This window comes from Nicotiana sylvestris, chromosome 2, assembly GCF_000393655.2.
Source record: "Nicotiana sylvestris chromosome 2, ASM39365v2, whole genome shotgun sequence".
NCBI classification, from domain to species: Eukaryota; Viridiplantae; Streptophyta; class Magnoliopsida; order Solanales; family Solanaceae; genus Nicotiana; species Nicotiana sylvestris.
Window position 1 is genome coordinate 122,217,329 of NC_091058.1, and position 15,833 is coordinate 122,233,161.

Below are 15,833 nucleotides of genomic sequence, written 5' to 3' on the forward strand. Positions count from 1 at the left end.
ATGCGGGAAATTCGGCTTAGATGGTTTGAGCATGTGAAGAGGAGAAACACAAATGCCCCAGTGAGGAGGTGTGAGAGGTTGGCGCTAGAGGGGCTGAGAAGAGACAGAGGTAGACAAAACAAGTATTGGGTAAAGTGATTAGGCAGAATATAACGTTACTTCTGCTTACTGAGGACATGACCCATGATAGGAAGGTGCGGAGGTCGAGAATCAAGGTAGATGACTAGTAGGTAGTCGAGAGTATTGGTGTTAGTCCTTTTTACCTGTTGTTCTGTTTTGATTTCTTATTATCTTGTTGTTACTGCTTGGTGCTATGGTTTATTTTATTTTATTTATTTATTATTTTATCTTTATTTTTTAACTATTTTTCGTAAGTCTATTGGAAACAGCCTCTCTACCTTTTAGGTGGAGGTAAGGTCTGCATACACACTACTCTCCCCAGACCTCGTAGAATTACACTGGATTTGTTGTTGTTTTTTTGTTGTTTGTTACATTTCTCAGAAGCTTGAGAACTGGTTTGCAGCCAGTGGCTAAGATACCCCTTCGACGAGGAGTGTCATCTGACATACTTGAAACTAATACAAAGTAAACATCAATTAGAACAAACAAAACTATAGAACCTCTACGGTCCCAACAAAACTACATACAAGTTGATTTGTGATAATAAGTCGACAACTGTTTGTACAAGATTCTGCATACACCTCAGATTGCAATTCCAGGTTATTTCATTTTAGTTCATACGTGATCAAGAGCTTACACCAGGCCCCGAGTATATGATTGTTTCCTCACATCACCACATTGTTGGTAGGTCATCCTCTGTTTGGTCCACAGCACAGAATCACAATCCCAAGTACTACTAGTCCACAACATGAGAACAAGAAGTACAAAGTCAGACCAACAGATTGGTGCCGTGAAGGCACCATAGCCCCTACTCTAATACTGCAAGAAGATGCGACTCCATTAACAATATCTATTACTACAAGACAAGGGCAGTTGAGGCTTCTCAATCATATGTATAAGGAAGCTAACACTGAAAGTACATATGGTTTCCAAATCAATTGAAATAAATGCATAAATACCACAAGTAAAACCGAATTTCTACTCTGGCACTAGCAGGCACCAAAAATTGGTTAGTTTTCATTTGAGGTCAGAATAACTTGATGCCCTAGGAAATGTGAGGTGATGAATTCACTTGAATGACAAAATAAAAACAGACACTTAAAAACAGCAGGGAGAAAACGGGTCCAAACAGTGCAGACAGCAGAAAAGAGAAGTTAACAGCTTCTCAGTCTTTTCCTAATCAAATTCTATCACCTAGGGCCATCAATACTTGGTTATTGAGGTAGTTGAGACTTGAGAGACCTACGCGCACTACATCTACATACAATACTACCTGCATAATTGGAAATAGTAGATCGTGTTTTACCATGTGGGGAACCATCTAGCAGCGACGTGTTCTTCTTCATGATGTGGGGGCAAGAAAACTGTCCCACAAGAAAGGTTTCTTGGACAAAACTAACATTTGAAAAGTGAAAGAAATCTCCCCTAGCCTGCCTAGGTGGAACAAAACAATCGCCAAACTGAAAGCAATAAGGCACTGAGCCAACTGAAACAAGGAGATAGCATCCTAGAAATCAGATTAAGGAAACTGGACGCTACGCAGAAGCAAGCCCAGATAGCAATGAACCACTTCAGCAGTCAAACAACTTACTTTAAGTTTACCTATAAGGCACTAGCTAGCTTAAGCAAATGTTTAGGCGATTAAAGGTACGTCACATAAGTGTAGACCACAAGATTGGCAAGAATATCAGAATACTTGTGCTATGAAAAATTGAAGTTGCAGACAAGAGATCTGTTTGGATCCCCGAGAGAGATTTCCAAAGATATGGGAGCAGCTATATATAGAGGGAACAAAGAGAGCTGAAGATCATAGAAGAATTCAGTGCCTTAAGTTCCTTATGCTTTCCCAGCAGTCCTCGCCTAGTTTTTGATCCACTCATTTATTTACCATGACTAAGTTGGAATGGTTGGGATCTTCGCCACTCTTATTTTTGTGGTCAACCTTTGTCCACTTCCCCAACTGAAAAAGTCCCATATTGTATGTGTTCATCATCCATGTCAATATAAGCGAAACTTAAGTGGCCACGATCATAAACCCCTTTTACAAAATTGGCCAAGGGTATATCCTCTACATATGTAGATATATAGATATACACACATTTGTGACCAAAAGAGAAGACCCAAACACATGTCCATGTGTGTCTCTGGGAGAGGGTGATGCCACTTCCAGGGAATTGTTTCTTTGGGGTCGAAAGACAGTAAAATCACGGATAATGCCCGCATGTTTTGCATATTTGAAATGAAAACAACATGTTGTTCCTCTTTGTTTTCTTCGAGATATGAGGCATCTTACAAAAATATTTCTTTTTCAGGAAAAGACAATAAGAACACAGCAAATCCACGAGCAGCTTGTACCTTCAAAGTATCCTGTACAGGGCACTCAAAAATCAACTACAAACATACACATATAGATTCAACTACCGAATGCTATTAGAATTTCCGACATAGGTTCGTGCAATAAAACTTCACATACAAAGAAGTAAAATCCATAAGAAGTTTCACAAGACAAACACTCAACAATTTCTTTTATCTAAATCAGTAAGCAAAAGTTTCATTAAAATCCAAAAGCCAAGGACTAACTGCTGGATATTACAAAAGAGCTTGCCATTTACACTGCTTTCATGTAATGAGCCTATAAACTTTACCAGGCTATCCACATCATTCACAAAATGTAATACCAGATAGTCTATTGACAAAGTCTCAACATTTTATCACAGAGAAGTGAAGAATAAGGAAAGGCGATGATGCAAAAGCTGATATCAGTCAAAAACAATAATTGCTTCAGAAAGTGATAACTTGCTTGACAACTCACAATACAAAGGGAGAAAACAGGAAACAAACAAAATCAGCGAGCACTCATTTCACTTAATAATCAAAACAGATATTGGACGGACCGAAGGAAACAAACAGAGATCTGCTTTATAGGTATTAAAACTAAACCTGAAGATTATTACGTGTAGTCCAAGAGCTAACACAACTGTAAATGGATCAAATGCATAATGTGATAAGAATTGACACACTCACGTTACATTGAGAACAGAGGATTAATGCCCCTTGTTTGTGAATTCGTTTGGCAACCTTTGCCACAATCTTTAGCTGCATATTCTTGCGAAACTTTGAAGGCTAAGCAATGGGAATTCTGAAGATTTCCTGGGGAAAATAGAAATGTCTCCTACGTTACCCATAGTATGTGGAAGCATCTACGTAATTTCATAGAGTGATTCAATATGAATGCTAATTGGGCTCTTCAAGCAAAGGCTTCATTATTTCTATCCTCGTTTATATGTCCCAACATGTATATGGAGCTTTTCCCATTATCAAAAAAAAAATGTCTGATCATCTCTTCCAGTAGCTTGCTACATTTAGCAAATGTTATGGTCTTAAAATTGTAAGGGAGGCATTGAGTCTCATTTTCTTCTAAGATTCTGATCTATTACATGATCAGTTTATCGAGTACCCAACAGCTAGAAGCTCTCGTTTTTGACATGCTCGCTACACTGTTGACCAAACAGGAACCTTTACACATAGTATTTAGCCTTAAAAACTAATTGCTAGAACGGGATGCTTCAAGAAAATACCTCTTCATCCTTGCTTTTGGTGCAAATTTTCTAGACTTCCTCAACTCACTTAAAATGTAATCGATAATCTGAGTGTTGTTTTTGCTCCTTTTATCATCCCAACATGCTCTTATTGCTGGGATATATCCTTTACAACAGTAAATGTACTCCTCGTAAAAAATTTAACCTAAGTTGGATTGCCTAAACAGAAAAGTTCATAGCTTTTAGACGTTAAAGCAGCAGCTAAGATGTGAAAATAAATTATGAGCCCCATAAAAAAAGATGATGTACTATCTATGTTAGACTGTAAGAATCTCATCAAGTACAGGCTAATGAGCATCCCAAACACACATCATTTAACATGAATTTTCTTTTTAATTATTCCTAAAACTAGGTTCAGCAATTTCTTCGACCAAAATTGTCGATAGACCAAAAGAAAAATTACATCTTTAACCACAGCTAAACACGACAAATGCAGCCTCAATGAGAAATTCCTCACCAATGACACAATGGTAAAATACACTATGTCTTCCTCCTGAGGCGCTTCCGTAACTTCTTCAACTTGTGTTTGTTCATCTTCCTCTTCCTCTTCTTCTTCACACTATCAGCCCAAATCTTATGTGACTCATCCGCAATAACATCATCCACTTCCTCAGGTGTAGTCAACCCATTTGGAGAAACTGGATTTAGGAAATGCCCAAAAGAAAAGCTTGGATAAAACCCAACATTCAGATTTGGATCCACTGTTCCCAGTTGAGGAAAAAAGGGGATTTTACCAAGCCTGCTGGAAGAAGGATGATGGGGCAAAGGTGATGACAGTATAGGTTTAGAGCTGAGAATTGTTGATCTATTAAGGTTAGTGGTGGTTTTTGCCGCTGAGAGAAGTTGGTTTCTCAGAGATTTTCGAAGAATGGAAGCCATTAGAGGCTAACAATTGCTAGAACCACGCAAGAGAAACAAAGGATTTGCTATGGAAGAAGGTGAAATAATTTTACCAGCTAGGGTTTTGCTGGGTTTTGGTGATCCCAGTACGCGAGCAAATCAAGATCCAGTTTAGTGGAGGATTAGAACATTTTAGTGTCATGTAAAATACATATTTGCCCATTTATAGGGATTGAACTGAACTAGTTTTATTAGAAAATAAATGTGAATTTCAGAAAACCAAAACCCATTATTATGTGACTTTAGCTAGGGGTGTCAATGTTTCGGTTCGTACGGTTATTTTATAAAATTTGTACCATATTAATTTTTCAGTTATTCCACTATGTATAACCAAAATTGAACTTTTTGAAACCGTCCCTATCATTTGGTTTCTCTTCGGTATCGGTATGGTTCGATTAATTTTCGGTATTTTTTTAAATGTCATGATCATATAAAAGTCGCTAGTAAGAGTAAAATGCAATAACATACGTGCTTTTATTGGACTTAGCAAACTTCTCTAGATAGTTTTACTGTTTAAATGGTGATAAATTAAGAAAACATGAAAGATGGTCATAGTATAGATCCATCAACTACTCTACAACAGCGTAAAAGAAACTAAGCAAAGACCAAAAAAATCACACGAGTAGAAAGATATTAACCAATATGGGACTCAAGAATAAAGTCTATAGAACATTAAATATTCAAAAAGATAAATCTAAATCATACAAAAGGAAACATATTCAATACAATGTAGTTTGTTACTCATAATCGCTAGAACACCTTGTGTCTTGCTAGTGAATATGCTAGAAATAATTTAGTTTTAGTAGGAGTAACATAATAGGTTTGAAAATTAGGATTTTGCTTTTAATTATTTGTTGCCTTGTAATCATTTTTATAATTTCAAAGGTTAAGGAAAAATTTAATGCTTTATTATTTTTAAACTTAGTATATAAATATGTTTCACATGTAAATTTCTTCGGTACGGTTCGGTGTTTTTTCGGTTTATTTTCATAAAACAAAAAACTTACCCTACGGTTGTAGATTATATAAAAACCTACGATTTTATTAAAAGAAACCTAATAATCGATTTAGTGCGGTGCGGTCGGTGTAGTCAGTTTTTAAATATCCATCGATACCCCTTTTTGGTTTTTTAAACCTTTTTGTGGTCTTTAGAAGTTGAAGTATAGTGAAAATATTTTTCCACCCTAAAACTTATTCCGAAAAGTTATTAACAGTATTTAAAATTTAAAATTTGTGAATAACTCTTTATCCCATTATGCCTTGTACGACGTGTATCTATTACTTTCTTAAAAAATAATATTGGTGGATGAAGTGTTTCCACTCTCCTTGAACGTGAGAGAGGAAAAAACTAATTTGTTTCTCATTTTTTAATCGAAAGTCTTACAACCTACTATCTTAATTATTTGTGTGCTCTGTTTACTTTTTATTTATTTTTTTCTTCGGTTTTTTCTTTCTCTTTCTTTTTTTCTCATTCCCTTCAAAACATGTGCATGAGTAAGAATTTTTGTAAGCGATGTCAAAATTTATAGAAGAACAGGAATAGATAAATTTTATTATCATATTTCTAGACAAGAAATAGCATTAGTCCGTTGATTTTGTTGAGTCTTGAGTTAGAAAAGGTCGTGAGTTTAATTCTACTTAATCATAATTTTTAATCATGGAGGTTCTCTCAAAAAAGGAGGAGCATGTGCTAGGAGACAATCCATGTCAAGTGATGTCATTTCTTCCTACTTATTTGGTTTTTTACAGTATTAGCACGTATATTTAGTAAAATTTTCCGACAAAACAGTATCGCTTGACATCGCTTCGTTGAGCATGCATCTACTCCTGCCTCAAATCTTTCTCTTTCGGAAAGACCCACTTCAAGATATTTTTCCCCAGCTTAAACTTCTCGCCCAAAATTATGACTTCTCTTGTTCTTTTAGCTTAAATTTTTGGTGCATTTTATTTATTTTCCAAAAAAGAAATAAGGTTACATTAAATTGATGGAGTACTTAGTTATCACCATCTCTATGAATACTATGAAGGATAGCTAAAATTATCCTTAAGACAAAAAAAAGATGAGATAAATGCACTAGTTAAAATAAACAACCAGTTAAGCCAAGGTGTATGAGGTTCTATCCTATACTAAAGGTGGGCTACCTCCAAAAAAAAAAAACCTATACGGCTACTGAACATCCTCCCACTTTAAGGTGGATCAAATGAGATCTTAGACTTCTTCGAGTTGAATATATGAATAGCTGGTCGATTCCATATATCTCTACTGTCTAGAAATCTTTCACTTGGTTAGGTATTTGCAAAAGAACTGAAACTCTAAGATTGGTTGTAGTTGTGATTAATTGTAGCAAGTATGTCAGCAACTTAATCACTTCCTACTTTAGAGAGAATCATGACTGCTCTTTAGCACTTTTTGAGGTCTTGCACCTATCTAGGATTCTCTATGGACTATTACCTTTTCCATTAACCTAATCAACACGCAATTTAAAATTACTTTATGCTATAATGTATTGAAAGTTATTATTCAAACTCCACCTGATTCATATTGTTGGTATTATTAAATAATAATGCAAAGTAAAGATTTATTTATGGCCCCTTTTCTTTCTTATTTTTTTGTCTTTTCTGAAAGATAAAGTGGAAAATTTCTTTCTTCTCTTTATATTGAATTGCTATTTGATTGGCTTGTAAATAGTTAGTAAAAGGGAGTAGCCTCGCGCACATGAAAAATTGGTCCTGAAGGCAAAACGGATCGATTTGCCCTCCCCCTACGTACGAGATATACGTGAGGTCTAATCTAAATTTAATTTTGCAAAAAAAAAAATAATTAATTTTTAATCTTACCAGCAAAGTGTCCAAATACATGCTTACAAGAATATGTCCAAATTGTTCTTTTTGAATTGAATTATGTAACGTCTAATTTATTTCTTTGTAACAGATATGTTTAATATGTTTAACCGATATATTTTAGATTTTGAAATAGCTACAGATTATTTTTTTCATCTGTAATTGTCCAACAAATTTTGCCTACAAAAGACAGTCCTCTTTGTCAATTATCTAACCCGCAAAATACCTTCATCTTCTCTTCTTCTTTAGTCGTTTTCTGGGTAATTATTTTGTGCAAACTCCAAATTTTCAGCCACTAGTGCACGTGTTTGGAGGTGATGTGGAACCTGGGGGAGCGACCAACCTTAACGATTTACACCTAGTTGGGCCGAAATCGCTTTCAAGGTAGTGACTTGCCACGACACAATATTTTTGATAAGTTGTTCTTTGTTTCCTTCTTGTTCTTGGTCAATGTTATCATCTATTTTTCTAACAATTTGAAATAGATTTTACAATATTGATCAAAGGTTAGTTCTCTCAACAAAACTATCACGACACAATTACCTAGGGGCTAGGTAAGCCTCACATTAACTGAAATAAGAATAATATTTAACTAACATCTAACAATTTAGAAATATAAATCTCTATACAAATTTATATTCCCAAAATTGGTAGTACAAGTCATAAGCTCTACTGAGTTTGCTAGATAAACTTCTAAATAAGGATAAACAACATAAATACAACATCAGAAGGTGACTCCGAAGCCTGCAAACGCAGCAATAGGTTTACCTTGAGTCTCCACAGTAAAAATCTGTACAACTAGCTAACGATCGATTAACTTCGAAATACCTGGATCTGCATAAAAATTTTGCTGAAGAGTAGTATGAATACACCACAGCGATACCTAGCAAGTATCAAGACTAACCTCAGTGAAGTAGTGACGAGGAACAGTCAAGACACCTACGTGACTAAATAACATGGGCAAGTATAAGTGTAGCACTAACAGAATGCGATATCTCTATAAAACTATGCATAATGATAACGATAATATGATACTTGTAATAACAAATAGAAACAACAATTAGTAGCGGAACACAACAAGTAATAATACAGTAGAGTAAGCTTAACGCAGTCTAAATATGGTGAGCACAATTAAAAGAAGGACAAGTAGCAACTAGATGAGAATAACCACTTTCACATCAGGTTTTATCCAATAATCTCCACGAGGTACCATACCTCAAAATATTCACAAGTCATGGGCCCCACTTTGTGAACCCTAAATACTTGACATCTTGTGCCCTCATTTCAACTGGTAACTGCACGGACGACTCACGTGCTAATAGAACCATTTTCACATAGAAGTCAAGTAGACGAGGGTGTGTATAAGTACTCAATAATACTAGGAACCATCTTCTTAAATCGATAGGAGTGATTAATTACGTGTATGTTTGTGCAAGTGTTCTAACACAGTTCAGGCCAACTAGTAAGTGTAGAGAAAATGAACAACACATAAGAACGTTGCCCATAATTTTTCATAAAATAGAGCTCACACAAGTAGGTACACCGCTACACAAATATCAACAACAAGAATGCCCCCAGTCCATCACAAGTCATCACAGATCAATCCCTGACATAGCCCACCTTGTCTCGCCACGTGCGCAATAATAAAGTAAATGCCCCCTTGTCTCTCTGCACGCGCATAATAACGTTCCCACCATATCTCATCACATGCGCAACACACAGATATAGCCCACCTTGTTACGTCGCATGTGCATAATCAACAGTAACAATAGCACGGCAGAAACCTCGTGCAAACACCCGAAAGAAATATCCCAACAACATCACATGCCAACAACACAACAACACAATAGAATGGCCTTCACAACAAGTGCCCATATTTCACAATATTTCCATAAAATTTCTCAATACCACAACCGTGCATAGCCCTCGACTCAACAAACTGAGTAGCACAGTAACAGCCACAACAATACATGAGAATACGACAAGTAAATCAACCCAAGAGTTTTACAACACAGAGAAACGGCAGAACGAGCTCACAAGGGATAAACATAATAGAGATTACTTGTCATAATAAGAATAGCTCAACAAAGGAGACACAATACATAACAAATTATTTCACACATACAATTCGACATCAAGGTAGATAACGAGAGTCAATAATTTCAATTAATGATAAATAATTTGGGAAAATTAGCATGGCAATAGAAGAGGTAACAACTTCAATTAAAACACAAAAGAATCAAATAGGCAATAAGAGTGGAACATGAAGTAATTAATTCCAATTAAGACACATAGGGGTGAAATTATTAAATGGGGGACTTAACATAGCAAAACAACTTCATATTTAATGAACATAAGAATCTAAGAACCCTAAAAGGTCAACTTTCCACAAATAAGCCCGAGCACGTACTTGCCACCTTACATACACGGACTTTACATGATACAATTAGCATAGATGACTCAAATCCTAAGGGTAGTTCCCCCATACGAAGTTAGGCAAGATACTTACCTCAAAGAAGATAGACTGATACTCAAAAATGAACCTCTCGAGTAAAATAACCTCAGGACGGCTCAAATCTAGCCAAAATAACTTCAAAGCATAGATAAAACTCATAAGACACTATTCCAAATAATAAAGCTTCAATTTTTATCACAAACTAAAAATCAACCCAAAAGTCGACCTCCGGGCCCGCACCTCGGAACCCAATAAATTTTATAAAACATCCATTCCGATACGAGTTCAACCATACTAAAATTATCAAATTTCGATACCAATTTGTCCCTCAAATCACCATTTTACATTTTAAAAGTTTTCTTCAAACACTAATTAAATGATAAAAATAAAGATAGAATCACGGAATATAATAAATTCTAGGTGAAGAATACTTACGCAATTGATTTGCTTAAAAAACCCCACAAAGAATCGCTCAAAATCGAACTCTAGAACTCAAAAATGTTAAAAATGGCTAACCTTCGGAATAGAGTACTTTTATATCCTGTCCAGGTGTTTGTACATATCAATCGCAGAAGAGCTAATGCGATTGCAAAGAAGAAAAATGGCTACTGCCCAAAATGTGTTACGCGATTGCGAACAGAGATGTATGATCGCGAAGAGGGAAATTCTGATGGCCCAAGACTGAGCTACGCGATCGCGTGAAGCCACATACGATCGCAAAAGAGAAAAGGGAATCACCAGCTAAGCTACGCGAACGCATAAAGCAATATACGAACGCATGAAGCAGTATGCAAAAACGAAGAAGGGGATTGCACACTTACGCGATCGCGGACAGGTATGTGCGAACGCGAAGAACAAATATTCCTTCCTCTAAAATTGCACTAAGCGAATGCGAAGGAATTGACGCAAACGCGAACGCGATTAAGTAAATCAGGAACCAACAGAACAACAATCCAAAATCATGTAAAAATGGTCTTTAGCCCATCCGAAACACACCCGAGGCCCTCGGGACCCCGTCTAGACACACCAACAAGTTCCATAACCTAACACGGACTCGCTCGAGGTCTTAAATCACATCAAATAATGTTGGAACTATGAATCATACCATGCATCGACTTATGAACTTTCAAATCTTCCAACTTCTAAAACTCGTGCCGAAACCTATCAAATCAACACAAAATGACGTCAAATTTTGCAGGCAAATCCCAAATGACATAACAGAGTTGTTCCACTCTCGAAATCGCATTTCGACCCTGATATCACCAAAGTCAACTCTTGGTCAAACCTTTCAACCTTTCAAAAATTTAACTTTTCCAACTTTCGCCAAAATGCTTCAATTTACCCTACGGACCTCAAATCCAAATCGGGACACACACCTAGGTCCAAAATCACCATAAAAGCTATTGGAAACATCAAAACCCCATTCCGGAGTCATTTACACAAAGTCAAAAATTCCGGTCAATTCTTACCGCTCAAGCTTCTATACCAAAAATTCTTCTTCCAAATTGACTCTATATCATCCGATAACTGAATTCGGCCAAGCACGCAAGCCATAACACGATATACGAAGTTGCTCGAGACATTATGCCACTGAATGGGACTTTAATTCTCAAAATGACCGGCCATATCGTTACATCCTCCCCCTCTTAAACAAACGTTCGTCCTCGAACGTGCCAAGAATCGCCCAGAAGCCATCAAATCACTCAATGCTTCCATTCCACATACACCTGCGGGTGACCCCACGCCACCCCAATCTACATAAGCCTGACCACACCATCTCAATTGTAATATATCCCTTCCACCAATACCAATAAGCCTATGAGTCAAAATTTTCACCATCCACTCATCTCCAAAAGACCCGATTCCTACATTCACACCCGATATCAGCCTCAACTAGCTGTAACAACTTATGCCTACACCCACAAGGTAACACCATACGTTGTGACACATCACACATATGCCCATAATAACATCTCTGATCATAATAGCTGCTTATAATCAAAACCAGCACCGACAATTAGTCTCATATCCGTTAGAACCCTATTTCAGCCCTCCACAACACTGGCAATGATAAGAGAAACATGAAGACCTCATAACTATTCACCAGAATCAACAAGTCACCTCTAACGCCATTGGGTACATACCACGCAAGCTAAAACTCAAATAAGCACAACACGAAGATGACTAAATACGTAAGGAGAAACACATAAGAGAAATATCAAACAAGCCCAACAGGCACAACTCCATATCAGTACCATCCTACGAATCAATTTGCAAGGAAAAAAATCAAAGTATATGAACAAATCACAAGGATCTCATCCTGATATAATTTCCACCGGGCCACGCAACCCAGTTCAAACATATCAAATCACATGAAATCGTGAGAGTCTCACCCTCAACTCTGAATCACAAGTAAAATACACATCAAACCAACCGAAACCTTCCACTAGTTCAATTCCGCCAATAAAATTACAATACGTATTGGCTCCCACACCGGTAGAGCATCCAAATCACAAATCGTAACCAAATTACTTAATAATCACATCAAACCCTACCATAATGAACAACAAGAATTCAATTTTGGTCTCGTAACTCTCAATAATGAATAAAAACAAAGTGATAGACATAGGCTACCACTTATAGAATCTCCCAACAAGGGCAAACACATAAGTAGAATGCTAAATCATGAACTCACCCATAGGTGGAGCAACAAAAAGGGGAACTCATCCCGATGAGCAGGATCGAAATAAAATATGAATGATTCTCCTCTATAACAAATCAAAAGCATGCATGTATGACATTATATGGTTCACCGGCCTCAGGCCTACTATATGAAACATATTATCGGGATAGGCCTCCCCTTGAATACCCCACTGTGACACATTTGTCCGGAGTCTGGGAATATCTCTCACCCTGTGGGTGGCATCTCCACACTCGAAGCAACCTCTCTAAGCTGCTCTTCCTCAAATGCAGCTACCCTAACCACAGGCTAAACTAGAACTACAGGATGTATTGCCATGACACCTAGAACCTGACCAACATGAACTCGCTGCTCTAGAGTGAAAGCGGCGGGAGTCTGAGTTCCTCCCCCGGTCTGTGAAGTAGCTGGTGCAACCGGAATCAACCCCGCCTGAGCCAATGTACCAAACATGCTCAGGAACTATGCTAAAGTCTCCTGAAGTCCAGGGGTAATAACAGGTGCCTCCGGTACCTGTCCCCTAATCGGAGCTACTAGCGGCTCCTCTACTCTAGTAGGTGCTCTAACTGCGGCACGTACTCCTCATCGGCCTTTGCCTCTACCTCTAGCAACACCTGCTCCTAGAGCAGCGTCATCAGTAATTGCAGCTCGTGTCCTCACCATCTATGAGAGAATAGAATGACAAAAGCTCAAACTTCGAGATCAATACACTCGCACGATTGGAATAAAAGAAGGGAAACTGTTCTAATAGTTCCGTAGCCTCTCGAAGATAAGTACAGACGTCTTTGTACCGATCCGCAAGACTCTACTAAACTCGCTTATGACTCATATCACCTATGAACCTACAGCTCGGATACCAACTTGTCACGACCTAATTTCCCTTCATTGGATGTCGTGATGGCACCTAGTCTTGAGGACTAGGTAAGCCTAACATTAACTGAAATAACAACAATATTTAACTAACATCTGAAAATTCGAAATAGAAATCTCTATACAAATTTACAATCCAAAAACCGGTAGTACAAGTCATAAGCTCTACTGAGTTTGCTAGATAAACCACTAAATATAATAGTTTCAAAATAAGGATAAACAGTGTAAATACAACATCAGAAGGTGACTCCGAAGCCTGCGAACGCAGCAACAGGTTTACCTTAAGTATCCACAACAAAAATCTGTACAGCTAGCTAACGATCGACTGACTTCGAAATACCTAGATCTGCACAAAATTGCGTAGAAGCGTAGTATGAGTACACCACAACAATACCCAATAAGTATCAAGAGTAACCTCAGTGGAGTAGTGACGAGGAACAGTCAAGACACCTATTGGATTAAATAACTTGAGCAAGTATAAGTGTAGAACTAACAGAATGCGATATCTCTATAAAACTACCGATAATATAGTACTTGCAATAAGAAATAGAAACAACAATTAGTAGCGGAACACAACAAGTAATAACACAGTAGAGTAAGCCGAACACAGTCTAAATCTGGTGAACACAATTAAAAGAAGGACAGGTAGAAACTGGATGAGAATAACTACTTTCACATCAGGTTTTATCCAATAATCTCCACGAGGTACCATACCTTAAAATATTCACAAGTCACGGGTCCCACTTTGTGAACCCTAAACATTTGGCATCTTGTGCCCTCATTTTAATTGGTAACTACACAGACGAATCACATGCAAATAGAACCATTTTCACATAGAAGGCAAGTAGACTAGGGTGTGTATAAATACTCAATAATATAAAGAACCATCTTCTTAAACCGATAGGAGCGATTTACTATGTGTATGTTTGTGCAAGTGTTCTAACACAATTCAGGCCAACTAGTAAGTGTAGAGAAAATAAACAACACGTAAGAATGTTCCCCACAATTTTCACAAGATAGAACTCACACAAGTAGGTATGCTGCTACACACATATCAACAACAAGAATGCCTCCAGGCCATCACAAGTCATCATAGATCAATCCCTGACATAGCCCGCCTTGTCTCGCCATGGCACAATAATAAAGTAAATGCCTGCCTTGTCTAGCCACATGCACATAATAACGTTCCCACCTTGTCTCGCAACATGCGCAACACATAGATTGTCATGACCAGGATTTCCCACCCTCGGGAGTCATGATGGCACCTACTAGTGAAAGCTAGGCAAGCCAACCATTTGAAATATTTACGTTTTTCCCATTTTAGTCCTTTTACAATTAATAACCAACAATTGCTAAACATCAAAAAATCTAATAAGCGGAAGACGAAAATGTAATAAGTTAAGAAAGATGCCAATACCAATCCATAAAAACAAACTACCCAAGACTGGTGTCACAATTCCACAAACTGTCTAGGAATACTACAAATAAAAGTCTGAAAGATTTACAACACTGTCTCTGAAATATGTGAAAGAAACAGACAAAAGGGATAGGAGAAGACGCCAAGGCCTATGGGCGCCTGCAAGGCTACCTCGGAATCTCCGACTAGACTAAAGGCGGCCACCCAAAACTACGGTTCAAAAGCTGCTGCTCCGAGATCTGCACACAGTGCAGATTGTAGTATCAGCACAACCAACACCATATGTTGGTAAGTGCCTAGCCTAACCTCGACAAAGTAGTGACGAGGCTAGGACCAGACTACTAAACAAACCTGTGCAGTTAAAGCATATATATATATATATATATATATATATATATATATATAGCAAGTAATGATAAAGGAAACTAGCAGTTAAAGATGGGAAGGGGACATACTGTGGGGAAATATCATTTACCAATAATAACTCAGGGGAAAAGCATAAAGAACAATCTAAAATTCGCAGCAAAAAGAATAAGGAAACAGTAACAAATCAATATCCACTTTCATCCTTTTGTTGTTGCGGCGCGCAACCCGATCCCAATCATAAAACATTATCGCAGCGTGCAACCCGATATAATATAAGATTGTTGCGGTGTGCAACCCGATCCAAATATAATATTGTTGCAGCGTGCAACCCGATCCAAATATAATATTATTGCGGTGTGCAACCCGATCCAATATAATATTTTTGCGGCATGCAACCCGATCCCAATATACAATTCAACACTAATCACAAAAGAGTCCCGGCAAGGGAACAATAAGGGAACAATAATATCCTAGCAAGGAAATCGACAGTAGAAAGTAAATACGTCCCGACAAGGGAATCATCTATAACCAAACTTGTTCCAATATTTAACTTCACAAAAGAAACCT

General features: G+C 37.5%; 1 non-coding gene across 2 annotated transcripts; it reads right to left on the minus strand.

Moving 5' to 3' along the window:
* Nucleotides 1-557: 557 nt before the first annotated feature.
* LOC104216810 (uncharacterized) lies at nt 558-4,757 on the minus strand. 2 transcript variants are annotated; one of them, XR_011405478.1, is made up of 3 exons: nt 4,177-4,757; nt 3,145-3,270; nt 558-853 (listed from the first exon to the last, which is right to left on the minus strand). It is a non-coding gene; the product is annotated as an uncharacterized protein (transcript). The 2 variants fall into 2 exon arrangements; XR_708591.2 differs by lacking the exon at nt 558-853 and adding an exon at nt 1,608-2,487.
* Nucleotides 4,758-15,833: the final 11,076 nt, after the last annotated feature.